Consider the following 15,097-nt stretch of genomic DNA (forward strand, 5'->3'; position numbering starts at 1 on the left):
CCCCCCCCCCCCTCCTGTCCCCCCCCCCCCCCCCCCCGCCCTCCACGCTCAGCACACATCGCACTGTGTGCTGAGCTGGGGGAGAGATGGGGGCTGAGCGGTCTGTGACAGGTCGCTCAGCACACATCTCTGCCCGTGTGTACGGGGCTATAGAGTATGTATGTTGTAGAAGGAAGGATTGATTAGTAATTTAATTTCATTTGTTTGATTTAAAAAGTTTAAATCAATCATGGGGGGGGGCATTAGTGACAGTCTTTAATGCATAGACAACAATTTTTATTGGTTATATTATTGCACTAATCTGACTTTTACTAATCTTACTTTTACTTTTTCTTAGATTTTACATACCCTGAATTAAGCTGTCTGTGTCTTTCCTCTCAATTGTTTGTCCTCCAAATCTATCAACAAACACAAACCAAGTTGGGTACAGCACACACCGTAAATTGTAAAAATTTGTACCACCTACAGTATCATGTGTATGAGTCAGAGATAATAATCGAACGCTATGTTTTAATTCCACCAACAGTGTCGCACAATACGTGTATGAGTAGGAAATAAAATATATTACTGTGGTACCACCTTCACCCACAGTGTCACACAATACGTGTGTTAGTCAGAGATAATAATCTAATGCTATGGTTTAATTTCACCAACAGTGTCGCACAATATGTTTATGAGTAGGAAATAAAATATAATACTGTGGTACCACAGGTGCCTGGGGGGAGGGTTTAGCTAGAAACTACGGGTCTAGCAGTGAGAATAGTAAGGATGGAGGTAGTGAGCTGAATGGGGATGGAGAAGGGTGGAGGGAAAGAGCAGCCGGCAAGGGTAATACCAAAACACAAAGTAACAATGAATATGGATTGCCAACATTGCATATAGAAAATGATGTTCCTAGCATAAGAGGATATACTAAACTTAATTGTCTGTATGTAAATGCTTGAAGTCTTACAGGGAAAAATGGAGAATTTGAAGTCATTGCAGCAAACAGTATGATGTTATAGGTATTACTGAAACTTGGTGGGACAAATCTCATGATTGGACAGTAAATCTGGAGGGTTATACGCTGTTAACAAGAGACAGATTAAACAAACGGGATTGAGGGGCATGTCTTTATGTAAAGCCTTTTTAAAACCCTAATATAAAGAGACTTTATGGGTAGAAATTGCATGCGGGGGGATAAGGGAACTAAAAAGCTACTAATAGGGATATGCTACAAGCCGACTGATATTCATATGTCTGATGAGGAATGTTAATGAAGCAAATTGAAAAAGCATCAGGATTAAGAGATGTAATAGTGATAGGAAATTTTAACTATCCAGAGATTACTAAAAAAGGAAATCAGAGCGTCTACAATAGAATCTGAAAAGCTAATAGCAAAGGAAAGTAAATAAAACCCCAAAAAGTTTTTTAAATACATCAACAGCAAAAGATTAAAGTAGAGTATAGGCCCTTTAAAAGACAAGTTGGGAGTCCTAATCAAAGACGACAATGACATAGCGAAAATTATAACGAGTTTTTCTCATCTGTATTCACAAGAGAGTACCAGATGGCGGGATTAACGCATAACCTCAGCAACGATGATGTCTAACTGCTAAATGTTCATTTACAGTAAGTGAGGAAGTAGTCTGTGACCGATTTAAAAAAATTAAGATTGATAAATCACCTGGTCCCGATGGAATTCTCATGGTGCTACACTGTGAATTAGCAAGACCCCTGTATTTGATTTTCAATTACTCGCTTACATCAGGCATGGTTCCCAAAGACTGGCGTATAGCGGAAGTAGTGCCGATATTTAAAAAGCGAAGTAAATCTGAACCATGTAACTATAGATCAGTAAGTCTTACATCTATAGTGGGGAAAGTACTGGAAGGTATTTTAAGGGATAGTATACAGGAGTTTCTTGAAGCCAATAATAAGAATTTACTTACCGATAATTCTATTTCTCGGAGTCCGTAGTGGATGCTGGGGTTCCTGAAAGGACCATGGGGAATAGCGGCTCCGCAGGAGACAGGGCACAAAAAGTAAAGCTTTACGATCAGGTGGTGTGTACTGGCTCCTCCCCCTATGACCCTCCTCCAAGCCTCAGTTAGGTACTGTGCCCGGACGAGCGTACACAATAAGGAAGGATTTTGAATCCCGGGTAAGACTCATACCAGCCACACCAATCACACTGTACAACCTGTGATCTGAACCCAGTTAACAGTATGATAACAGCGGAGCCTCTGAAAAGATGGCTCACAACAATAATAACCCGATTTTTGTAACTATGTACAAGTATTGCAGACAATCCGCACTTGGGATGGGCGCCCAGCATCCACTACGGACTCCGAGAAATAGAATTATCGGTAAGTAAATTCTTATTTTCTCTATCGTCCTAGTGGATGCTGGGGTTCCTGAAAGGACCATGGGGATAATACCAAAGCTCCCAAACGGGCGGGAGAGTGCGGATGACTCTGCAGCACCGAATGAGAGAACTCCAGGTCCTCCTTAGCCAGGGTATCAAATTTGTAGGATTTTACAAACGTGTTTGCCCCTGACTAAATAACCGCTCGGCAAAGTTGTAAAGCCGAGACCCCTCGGGCAGCCGCCCAAGATGAGCCCACCTTCCTTGTGGAATGGGCATTTACATATTTTGGCTGTGGCAGGCCTGCCACAGAATGTGCAAGCTGAATTGTATTACACATCCAACTAGCAATAGTCTGCTTAGAAGCAAGAGCACCCAGTTTGTTGGGTGCATACAGGATAACAGCAAGTCAGTTTTCCTGACTCCAGCCGTCCTGGAACATATTTTCAGGGCCCTGACAACATCTAGCAACTTGGAGTCCTCCAAGTCCCTAGTAGGTGCAAGGCACCACAATAAGCTGGTTCAGGTGAAACACTGACACCACCTTAGGGAGAGAACTGGGGACGAGTCCGCAGCTCTGCCCTGTCCGAATGGACAAACAGATATGGGCTTTTTTGAGAAAAAACCACCAATTTGACACTCGCCTGGTCCAGGCCAGGGCCAAGAGCATGGTCACTTTTCATGTGAGATGCTTCAAATCCACAGATTTGACTGGTTTTAAACCAATGTGATTTGAGGAATCCCAGAACTACGTTGAGATCCCACAGTGCCACTGGAGGCACAAAAGGGGGTTGTATATGCAATACTCCCTTGACAAACTTCTGGACTTCAGGAACTGAAGCCAATTCTTTCTGGAAGAAAATCGACAGGGCCGAAATTTGAACCTTAATGGACCCCAATTTGCGGCCCATAGACACTCCTGTTTGCAGGAAATGCAGGAAACGACCGAGTTGAAATTTCTTTGTGGGGCCATCCTGGCCTCACACCACGCAACATATTTTCGCCACATGTGGTGATAATGTTGTGCGGTCACCTCCTTTCTGGCTTTGACCAGGGTAGGAATGACCTCTTCCGGAATGCCTTTTTCCCTTAGGATCCGGCGTTCCACCGCCATGCCGACAAACGCAGCTGCGGTAAGTCTTGGAACAGACATGGTACTTGCTGAAGCAAATCCCTTCTTAGCAGCAGAGGCCATAAGACCTCTGTAAGCATCTCTTGAAGTTCCGGGTACCAAGTCCTTCTTGGCCAATCCGGAGCCATGAGTATAGTTCTTACTCCTCTACGTCTTATAATTCTCAGCACCTTAGGTATGAGAAGCAGAGGAGGGAACACATACACCGACTGGTACACCCACGGTGTTACCAGAACGTCCACAGCTATTGCCTGAGGGTCTCTTGACCTGGCGCAATACCTGTCCCGTTTTTTGTTCAGACGGGACGCCATCATGTCCACCTTTGGTATTTCCCAACGGTTTACAATCATGTGGAAAAAACTTCCCGATGAAGTTTCCACTCTCCCGGGTGGAGGTCGTGCCTGCTGAGGAAGTCTGCTTCCCAGTTTCCATTCCCGGGATGAAACACTGCTGACAGTGCTATCACATGATTTTCCGCCCAGCGAAAAGTCCTTGCAGTTTTTGCCATTGCCCTCCTGCTTCTTGTGTCGCCCTGTCTGTTTACGTGGGCGACTGCCGTGATGTTTTTCCCACTGGATCAATACCGGCTGACCTTGAAGCAGAGGTCTTGCTAAGCTTAGAGCATTATAAATTTACCCTTAGCTCCAGTATATTTATGTGGAGAAAAGTCTCCAGACTTGATCACACTCCCTGGAAATTTTTTCCTTGTGTGACTGCTCCCCAGCCTCTCGGGCTGGGCTCCGTGGTCACCAGCATCCAATCCTGAATGCCGAATCTGCGGCCCTCTAGAAGATGAGCACTCTATAACCACCACAGGAGAGACACCCTTGTCCTTGGATATAGGGTTATCCGCTGATGCATCTGAAGATGCGATCCGGACCATTTGTCCAGCAGATCCCACTGAAAAGTTCTTGCGTGAAATCTGCCGAATGGAATTGCTTCGTAGGAAGCCACCATTTTTACCAGGACCCTTGTGCAATGATGCACTGTTTTTAGGAGGTTCCTGACTAGCTCGGATAACTCCCTGGCTTTCTCTTCCGGGAGAAACACCTTTTTCTGGACTGTGTCCAGAATCATCCCTAGGCACAGCAGACGTGTCGTCGGGATCAGCTGCGATTTTGGAAAATTTAGAATCCACCCGTGCTGTTGTAGCAGTATCCGAGATAGTGCTACTCCGACCTCCAACTGTTCCCTGGACTATGCCCTTATCAGGAGATCGTCCAAGTAAGGGATAATTAAGACGCCTTTTCTTCGAAGAAGAATCATCATTTCGGCCATTACCTTGGTAAAGACCCGGGGTGCCGTGGACAATCCAAACGGCAGCGTCTGAAACTGATAGTGACAGTTCTGCACCACGAACCTGAGGTACCCTTAGTGAGAAGGGCAAATTTGGGACATAGAGGTAAGCATCCCTGATGTCCCGGGACACTATATAGTCCCCTTCTTCCTGGTTCGTTATCACTGCTCTGAGTGACTCCATCTTGATTTGAACCTTTGTAAGTGTTCAAAAATTTTTTAGAATAAGTCTCACCTAGCCTTCTGGCTTCAGTACCACAATATAGTGTGGAATAATACCCCTTTTCTTGTAGTAGGAGAGGTAATTTAATTATCACCTGCTGGGAATACAGCTTGTGAATTTTTTCCCATACTGCCTCCTTGTCGGAGGGAGACCTTGGTAAAGCAGACTTCAGGAGCCTGCGAAGGGGAAACGTCTCGACATTCCAATCTGTACCCCTGGGATACTACTTGTAGGATCCAGGGGTCCTGTACGGTCTCAGCGCCATGCTGAGAACTTGTCAGAAGCGGTGGAACGCTTCTGTTCCTGGGAATGGGCTGCCTGCTGCAGTCTTCTTCCCTTTCCTCTATCCCTGGGCAGATATGATCTTATAGGGACGAAAGGACTGAGGCTGAAAAGACGGTGTCTTTTTCTGCAGAGATGTGACTTAGGGTAAAAACGGTGGATTTTCCAGCAGTTGCCGTGGCCACCAGGTCCGATGGACCGACCCCAAATAACTCCTCTTCCTTTATACGGCAATACACCTTTGTGCCGTTTGGAATCTGCATCACCTGACCCCTGTCGTGTCCATAACATCTTCTGGCAGATATGGACATCGCATTTACTCTTGATGCCAGAGTGCAAATATCCCTCTGTGCATCTCGCATATATAGAAATGCATCCTTTAAATGCTCTATAGTCAATAAAATACTGTCCCTGTCAAGGGTATCAATATTTTTAGTCAGGGAATCCGACCAAGCCACCCCAGCTCTGCACATCCAGGCTGAGGCGATCGCTGGTCGCAGTATAACACCAGTATGTGTGTATATACTTTTTATGATATTTTCCAGCCTCCTGTCAGCTGGTCCTTGAGGACGGCCCTATCTATAGACGGTACCGCCACTTGTTTTGATAAGCGTGTGAGCGCCTTAGCCACCCTAAGGGGTGTTTCCCAACGCGCCCTAACTTCTGGCGGGAAAGGGTATACCGCCCCTAATTTTCTATCGGGGGGAACCCACGCATCATCACACACTTTATTTAATTTATCTGATTCAGGAAAAACTACGGTAGTTTTTTCACATCCCACATAATACCCTCTTTTGTGGTACTTGTAGTATCAGAAATATGTAACGCCTCCTTCATTGCCTTTAACGTGTGGCCCTAATAAGGAATACGTTTGTTTATTCACCGTCGACACTGGATTCAGTGTCCCTGTCTGTGTCTGTGTCGACCGACTAAAGTAAACGGGCGTTTTAAAACCCCTGACGGTGTTTTTGAGACGTCTGGACCGGTACTAATTGTTTGTCGGCCGTCTCATGTCGTCAACCGACCTTGCAGCGTGTTGACATTATCACATAATTCCCTAAATAAGCCATCCATTCCGGTGTCGACTCCCTAGAGAGTGACATCACCATTACAGGCAATTGCTCCGCCTCCTCACCAACATCGTCCTCATACATGTCGACACACACGTACCGACACACAGCACACACACAGGGAATGCTCTGATAGAGGACAGGACCCACTAGCCCTTTGGAGAGACAGAGGGAGAGTTTGCCAGCACACACCAAAAACGCTATAATTATATAGGGACAACCTTATATAAGTGTTTTCCCTTATAGCATCTTTATTATATATTTCTAACGCCAAATTAGTGCCCCCCCTCTCTGTTTTAACCCTGTTTCTGTAGTGCAGTGCAGGGGAGAGCCTGGGAGCCTTCCCTCCAGCCTTTCTGTGAGGGAAAATAAGAATTTACTTACCGATAATTCTATTTCTCGGAGTCCGTAGTGGATGCTGGGGTTCCTGAAAAGACCATGGGGAATAGCGGCTCCGCAGGAGACAGGGCACAAAAGTAAAGCTTTCCGATCAGGTGGTGTGCACTGGCTCCTCCCCCTATGACCCTCCTCCAAGCCAGTTAGGTACTGTGCCCGGACGAGCGTACACAATAAGGGAGGAATTTTGAATCCCGGGTAAGACTCATACCAGCCACACCAATCACACCGTACAACTTGTGATCTAAACCCAGTTAACAGTATGATAACAGCGGAGCCTCTGAAAAGATGGCTCACAACAATAATAACCCGATTTTTGTAACTATGTACAAGTATTGCAGATAATCCGCACTTGGGATGGGCGCCCAGCATCCACTACGGACTCCGAGAAATAGAATTATCGGTAAGTAAATTCTTATTTTCTCTATCGTCCTAGTGGATGCTGGGGTTCCTGAAAAGACCATGGGGATTATACCAAAGCTCCCAAACGGGCGGGAGAGTGCGGATGACTCTGCAGCACCGAATGAGAGAACTCCAGGTCCTCCTTAGCCAGGGTATCAAATTTGTAGAATTTAGCAAACGTGTTTGCCCCTGACCAAGTAGCTGCTCGGCAAAGTTGTAAAGCCGAGACCCCTCGGGCAGCCGCCCAAGATGAGCCCACCTTCCTTGTGGAATGGGCATTTACATATTTTGGCTGTGGCAGGCCTGCCACAGAATGTGCAAGCTGAATTGTATTACACATCCAACTAGCAATAGTCTGCTTAGAAGCAAGAGCACCCAGTTTGTTGGGTGCATACAGGATAACAGCAAGTCAGTTTTCCTGACTCCAGCCGTCCTGGAACATATTTTCAGGGCCCTGACAACATCTAGCAACTTGGAGTCCTCCAAGTCCCTAGTAGGTGCAAGGCACCACAATAAGCTGGTTCAGGTGAAACACTGACACCACCTTAGGGAGAGAACTGGGGACGAGTCCGCAGCTCTGCCCTGTCCGAATGGACAAACAGATATGGGCTTTTTTGAGAAAAAACCACCAATTTGACACTCGCCTGGTCCAGGCCAGGGCCAAGAGCATGGTCACTTTTCATGTGAGATGCTTCAAATCCACAGATTTGACTGGTTTTAAACCAATGTGATTTGAGGAATCCCAGAACTACGTTGAGATCCCACAGTGCCACTGGAGGCACAAAAGGGGATTGTATATGCAATACTCCCTTGACAAACTTCTGGACTTCAGGAACTGAAGCCAATTCTTTCTGGAAGAAAATCGACAGGGCCGAAATTTGAACCTTAATGGACCCCAATTTGAGGCCCATAGACACTCCTGTTTGCAGGAAATGCAGGAAACGACCGAGTTGAAATTTCTTTGTGGGGCCTTCCTGGCCTCACACCACGCAACATATTTTCGCCACATGTGGTGATAATGTTGTGCGGTCACCTCCTTTCTGGCTTTGACCAGGGTAGGAATGACCTCTTCCGGAATGCCTTTTTCCCTTAGGATCCGGCTTTCCACCGCCATGCCGACAAATGCAGCTGCGGTAAGTCTTGGAACAGACATGGTACTTGCTGAAGCAAGTCCCTTCTTAGCGGCAGAGGCCATAAGACCTCTGTAAGCATCTCTTGAAGTTCCGGGTACCAAGTCCTTCTTGGCCAATCCGGAGCCATGAGTATAGTTCTTACTCCTCTACGTCTTATAATTCTCAGCACCTTAGGTATGAGAAGCAGAGGAGGGAACACATACACCGACTGGTACACCCACGGTGTTACCAGAACGTCCACAGCTATTGCCTGAGGGTCTCTTGACCTGGCGCAATACCTGTCCCGTTTTTTGTTCAGACGGGACGCCATCATGTCCACCTTTGGTATTTCCCAACGGTTTACAATCATGTGGAAAAAACTTCCCGATGAAGTTTCCACTCTCCCGGGTGGAGGTCGTGCCTGCTGGGGAAGTCTGCTTCCCAGTTTCCATTCCCGGGATGAAACACTGCTGACAGTGCTATCACATGATTTTCCGCCCAGCGAAAAGTCCTTGCAGTTTTTGCCATTGCCCTCCTGCTTCTTGTGTCGCCCTGTCTGTTTACGTGGGCGACTGCCGTGATGTTTTTCCCACTGGATCAATACCGGCTGACCTTGAAGCAGAGGTCTTGCTAAGCTTAGAGCATTATAAATTTACCCTTAGCTCCAGTATATTTATGTGGAGAAAAGTCTCCAGACTTGATCACACTCCCTGGAAATTTTTTCCTTGTGTGACTGCTCCCCAGCCTCTCGGGCTGGGCTCCGTGGTCACCAGCATCCAATCCTGAATGCCGAATCTGCGGCCCTCTAGAAGATGAGTACTCTATAACCACCACAGGAGAGACACCCTTGTCCTTGGATATAGGGTTATCCGCTGATGCATCTGAAGATGCGATCCGGACCACTTGTCCAGCAGATCCCACTGAAAAGTTCTTGCGTGAAATCTGCCGAATGGAATTGCTTCGTAGGAAGCCACCATTTTTACCAGGACCCTTGTGCAATGATGCACTGTTTTTAGGAGGTTCCTGACTAGCTCGGATAACTCCCTGGCTTTCTCTTCCGGGAGAAACACCTTTTTCTGGACTGTGTCCAGAATCATCCCTAGGCACAGCAGACGTGTCGTCGGGATCAGCTGCGATTTTGGAATATTTAGAATCCACCCGTGCTGTTGTAGCAGTATCCTAGATAGTGCTACTCCGACCTCCAACTGTTCCCTGGACTATGCCCTTATCAGGATATCGTCCAAGTAAGGGATAATTAAGACGCCTTTTCTTCGAAGAAGAATCATCATTTCGGCCATTACCTTGGTAAAGACCCGGGGTGCCGTGGACAATCCAAACGGCAGCGTCTGAAACTGATAGTGACAGTTCTGCACCACGAACCTGAGGTACCCTTAGTGAGAAGGGCAAATTTGGGACATAGAGGTAAGCATCCCTGATGTCCCGGGACACTATATAGTCCCCTTCTTCCTGGTTCGTTATCACTGCTCTGAGTGACTCCATCTTGATTTGAACCTTTGTAAGTGTTCAAAAAATTTTTTAGAATAAGTCTCACCTAGCCTTCTGGCTTCAGTACCACAATATAGTGTGGAATAATACCCCTTTTCTTGTAGTAGGAGGGGTAATTTAATTATCACCTGCTGGGAATACAGCTTGTGAATTTTTTCCCATACTGCCTCCTTGTCGGAGGGAGACCTTGGTAAAGCAGACTTCAGGAGCCTGCGAAGGGGAAACGTCTCGACATTCCAATCTGTACCCCTGGGATACTACTTGTAGGATCCAGGGGTCCTGTACGGTCTCAGCGCCATGCTGAGAACTTGTCAGAAGCGGTGGAACGCTTCTGTTCCTGGGAATGGGCTGCCTGCTGCAGTCTTCTTCCCTTTCCTCTATCCCTGGGCAGATATGATCTTATAGGGACGAAAGGACTGAGGCTGAAAAGACGGTGTCTTTTTCTGCAGAGATGTGACTTAGGGTAAAAACGGTGGATTTTCCAGCAGTTGCCGTGGCCACCAGGTCCGATGGACCGACCCCAAATAACTCCTCTCCTTTATACGGCAATACACCTTTGTGCCGTTTGGAATCTGCATCACCTGACCACTGTCGTGTCCATAACATCTTCTGGCAGTTATGGACATCGCATTTACTCTTGATGCCAGAGTGCAAATATCCCTCTGTGCATCTCGCATATATAGAAATGCATCCTTTAAATGCTCTATAGTCAATAAAATACTGTCCCTGTCAAGGGTATCAATATTTTTAGTCAGGGAATCCGACCAAGCCACCCCAGCTCTGCACATCCAGGCTGAGGCGATCGCTGGTCGCAGTATAACACCAGTATGTGTGTATATACTTTTTATGATATTTTCCAGCCTCCTGTCAGCTGGTCCTTGAGGACGGCCCTATCTATAGACGGTACCGCCACTTGTTTTGATAAGCGTGTGAGCGCCATATCCACCCTAAGGGGTGTTTCCCAACGCGCCCTAACTTCTGGCGGGAAAGGGTATACCGCCCATAATTTTCTATCGGGGGGAACCCACGCATCATCACACACTTTATTTAATTTATCTGATTCAGGAAAAACTATGGTAGTTTTTTCACATCCCACATAATACCCTCTTTTGTGGTACTTGTAGTATCAGAAATATGTAACACCTCCTTCATTGCCTTTAACGTGTGGCCCTAATAAGGAATACGTTTGTTTATTCACCGTCGACACTGGATTCAGTGTCCCTGTCTGTGTCTGTGTCGACCGACTAAAGTAAACGGGCGTTTTAAAACCCCTGACGGTGTTTTTGAGACGTCTGGACCGTTTGTCGGCCGTCTCATGTCGTCAACCGACCTTGCAGCGTGTTGACATTATCACGTAATTCCCTAAATAAGCCATCCATTCCGGTGTCGACTCCCTAGAGAGTGACATCACCATTACAGGCAATTGCTCCGCCTCCTCAACAACATCGTCCTCCTACATGTCGACACACACGTACCGACACACAGCACACACACAGGGAATGCTCTGATAGAGGACAGGACCCACTAGCCCTTTGGAGAGACAGAGGGAGAGTTTGCCAGCACACACCAAAAACGCTATAATTATATAGGGACAACCTTATATAAGTGTTTTCCCTTATAGCATCTTTTTTATATATTTCTAACGCCAATTTAGTGCCCCCCCTCTCTGTTTTAACCCTGTTTCTGTAGTGCAGTGCAGGGGAGAGCCTGGGAGCCTTCCCTCCAGCCTTTCTGTGAGGGAAAATGGCGCTGTGTGCTGAGGAGATAGGCCCCGCCCCTTTTTCGGCAGCCTCGTCTCCCGCTCTTAACGGATTCTGGCAGGGGTTAAATATCTCCATATAGCCTCCGGAGGCTATATGTGAGGTATTTTTAGCCAAAATAGGTATTCATTTGCCTCCCAGGGCGCCCCCCTCCCAGCGCCCTGCACCCTCAGTGACTGCCGTGTGAAGTGTGCTGAGAGGAAAATGGCGCACAGCTGCAGTGCTGTGCGCTACCTTTAGAAGACTGAGGAGTCTTCTGCCGCCGATTCTGGACCTCTTCTTACTTCAGCATCTGCAAGGGGGCCGGCGGCAAGGCTCCGGTGACCATCCAGGCTGTACCTGTGATCGTCCCTCTGGAGCTGATGTCCAGTAGCCAAGAAGCCAATCCATCCTGCACGCAGGTGAGTTCACTTCTTCTCCCCTAAGTCCCTCGTTGCAGTGATCCTGTTGCCAGCAGGACTCACTGTAAAATAAAAAACCTAAGCTAAACTTTTCTAAGCAGCTCTTTAGGAGAGCCACCTAGATTGCACCCTTCTCGGCCGGGCACAAAAATCTAACTGGCTTGGAGGAGGGTCATAGGGGGAGGAGCCAGTGCACACCACCTGATCGGAAAGCTTTACTTTTGTGCCCTGTCTCCTGCGGAGCCGCTATTCCCCATGGTCTTTTCAGGAACCCCAGCATCCACTAGGACGATAGAGAAAATGGCGCTGTGTGCTGAGGAGATAGGCCCCGCCCCTTTTTCGGCGGCCTCGTCTCCCGCTCTTAACGGATTCTGGCAGGGGTTAAATATCTCCATATAGCCTCCTGAGGCTATATGTGAGGTATTTTTAGTCAAAATAGGTTTTCATTTGCCTCCCAGGGCGCCCCCCTCCCAGCGCCCTGCACCCTCAGTGACTGCCGTGTGAAGTGTGCTGAGAGGAAAATGGCGCACAGCTGCAGTGCTGTGCGCTACCTTTAGAAGACTGAGGAGTCTTCTGCCGCCGATTCTGGACCTCTTCTTACTTCAGCATCTGCAAGGGGGCCGGCGGCAAGGCTCCGGTGACCATCCAGGCTGTACCTGTGATCGTCCCTCTGGAGCTGATGTCCAGTAGCCAAGAAGCCAATCCATCCTGCACGCAGGTGAGTTCACTTCTTCTCCCCTAAGTCCCTCGTTGCAGTGATCCTGTTGCCAGCAGGACTCACTGTAAAATAAAAAACCTAAGCTAAACTTTTCTAAGCAGCTCTTTAGGAGAGCCACCTAGATTGCACCCTTCTCGGCCGGGCACAAAAATCTAACTGAGGCTTGGAGGAGGGTCATAGGGGGAGGAGCCAGTACACACCACCTGATCGTAAAGCTTTACTTTTTGTGCCCTGTCTCCTGCGGAGCCGCTATTCCCCATGGTCCTTTCAGGAACCCCAGCATCCACTAGGACGATAGAGAAAAGGTTATTAATAGGAACCAACATGGATTTGTGAAGGATAGATCATGCCAAACTAATTTAACAGGCTTTTATGAATAAGTTCTCGATCAGGGTAAATAGATGGATGTAATCTTTTTAGACTTTGCTAAAGCTTTTGATACGGTACCTTACATGAGGCTTATCTACAAATTAAGAGAACTTGGGCTAGGGAGCACAATATGCTCTTGGGTTAGAAATTGGTTGGATAAAAGGGAGCAGCGAGTGGTGGTAAATTGAACTTTTTTTGGAATGGACTGAAGTACTAAGTGGTGTGCCACGGCCCACAAGGGTCTGTATTTGGACCACTACTGTTCAACATTTTCATAAATGATCTAGAGCAGTGGTTCTCAAACTCGGTCCTTAGGACCCCACACAGTGCATGTTTTGCAGGTAACCCAGCAAGTGCACAGGTGTATTAATTACTCACTGACACATTTTAAAAGGTCCACAGGTGGAGCTAATTATGTCACTTGTGATTCTGTGAGGAGACCTGCAAAACATGCACCGTGTGGGGTCCTGAGGACCGAGTTTGAGAACCTGTGATCTAGAGGTAAGTCTAGAGAGCATGGTGTCAATTTTTGCAGACGATACAAAACTGTGTAAGGTTATAAATTCAGAGGGGGATGCCGAGTCTCTTCAGAACAACTTATTTAAACTGGAAGCATCGACAGCAAAATGGAGAATGAGATTCATAATAGACAAATATATGGTAATGTACTTTGGTAGCAAGAACAAATATACTACCTACACACTAAATGGGGAAAAACTAGGGGATTCGGTATTGGACAAAAATTTAGGAGTTAACATAGATAACAAACTTAGCAGTAGTACCCAAAGTAAGACTGCAACAAAAAATAAGATTTTACTCACCGGTAAATCTATTTCTCGTAGTCCGTAGTGGATGCTGGGGACTCCGTAAGGACCATGGGGAATAGCGGCTCCGCAGGAGACTGGGCACAGCCAAGAAAGATTTAGGACTACCTGGTGTGCACTGGCTCCTCCCACCATGACCCCCCTCCAGACTTCAGTAAGGATACTGTGCCCGGAAGAGCTGACACAATAAGGAAGGATTTTGAATCCCGGGTAAGACTCATACCAGCCACACCAATCACACCGTATAACTCGTGATAATATACCCAGTTAACAGTATGAACACAACAGAGCCTCTCAAAGGATGGCTCAACAATAACCCTTGTAGTTAACAATAACTATATACAAGTATTGCAGACAGTCCGCACTTGGGACGGGCGCCCAGCATCCACTACGGACTACGAGAAATAGATTTACCGGTGAGTAAAATCTTATTTTCTCTGACGTCCTAGTGGATGCTGGGGACTCCGTAAGGACCATGGGGATTATACCAAAGCTCCCAAATAGGCGGGAGAGTGCGGATGACTCTGCAGCACCGAATGAGAGAACTCAAGGTCCTCCTCAGCCAGGGTATCAAATTTGTAGAATTTTGCAAACGTGTTTGCCCCTGACCAAGTAGCAGCTCGGCAAAGTTGTAAAGCCGAGACCCCTCGGGCAGCCGCCCAAGAAGAGCCCACTTTCCTCGTGGAATGGGCTTTTACAGATTTAGGCTGCGGCAGGCCAGCCACCGAATGCGCAAGCTGAATTGTGCTACAAATCCAGCGAGCAATAGTCTGCTTTGAAGCAGGAGCACCCATCTTGTTTGGTGCATACAGGATAAATAGCGAGTCAGTCTTCCTGACTCCAGCCGTCCTGGAAACATAAATTTTCAAGGCCCTGACTACGTCCCGTAACTTGGAGTCCTCCAAGTCCCTAGTAGCCGCAGGCACCACGATAGGTTGGTTCAAGTGAAAAGCTGATACCACCTTAGGAAGAAACTGGGGACGAGTCCTCAATTCTGCCCTATCCATATGGATAATCAAATAGGGGCTTTTACATGACAAAGCCGCCAATTCTGACACACGCCTTGCCGAAGCCAAGGCCAAAAGCATGACCACTTTCCACGTGAGATATTTTAAATCCACGGTTTTGAGTGGCTCAAACCAATGTGATTTCAGAAACTCCCAAAACCACATTGAGATCCCAAGGTGCCACTGGGGGCACAAAAGGAGGCTGAATATGCAGAACTCCCTTGACAAAAGTCTGAACTTCAGGCAGTGAAG

The 15,097-nt window shown here is 47.2% G+C and overlaps 1 protein-coding gene and 1 long non-coding RNA gene across 3 annotated transcripts in view; one reads left to right on the forward strand and one right to left on the reverse strand.

Moving 5' to 3' along the window:
* Positions 1-15,097, reverse strand: part of LOC134968958 (uncharacterized) — a 180,816-nt gene that overhangs the window by 155,268 nt on the left and 10,451 nt on the right. For both annotated transcript variants that reach the window (XR_010189358.1, XR_010189357.1), the window contains exon 2: positions 349-398. This is a non-coding gene — a long non-coding RNA (uncharacterized LOC134968958). The remainder of the gene's footprint in view (positions 1-348; positions 399-15,097) is intronic.
* The window catches only part of MYBPC3 (myosin binding protein C3), a 226,943-nt gene that overhangs the window by 51,846 nt on the left and 160,000 nt on the right, over positions 1-15,097 (forward strand). The window lies entirely within an intron of this gene.

Source organism: Pseudophryne corroboree, chromosome 11, assembly GCF_028390025.1.
Source record: "Pseudophryne corroboree isolate aPseCor3 chromosome 11, aPseCor3.hap2, whole genome shotgun sequence".
NCBI lineage: Eukaryota > Metazoa > Chordata > Amphibia > Anura > Myobatrachidae > Pseudophryne > Pseudophryne corroboree.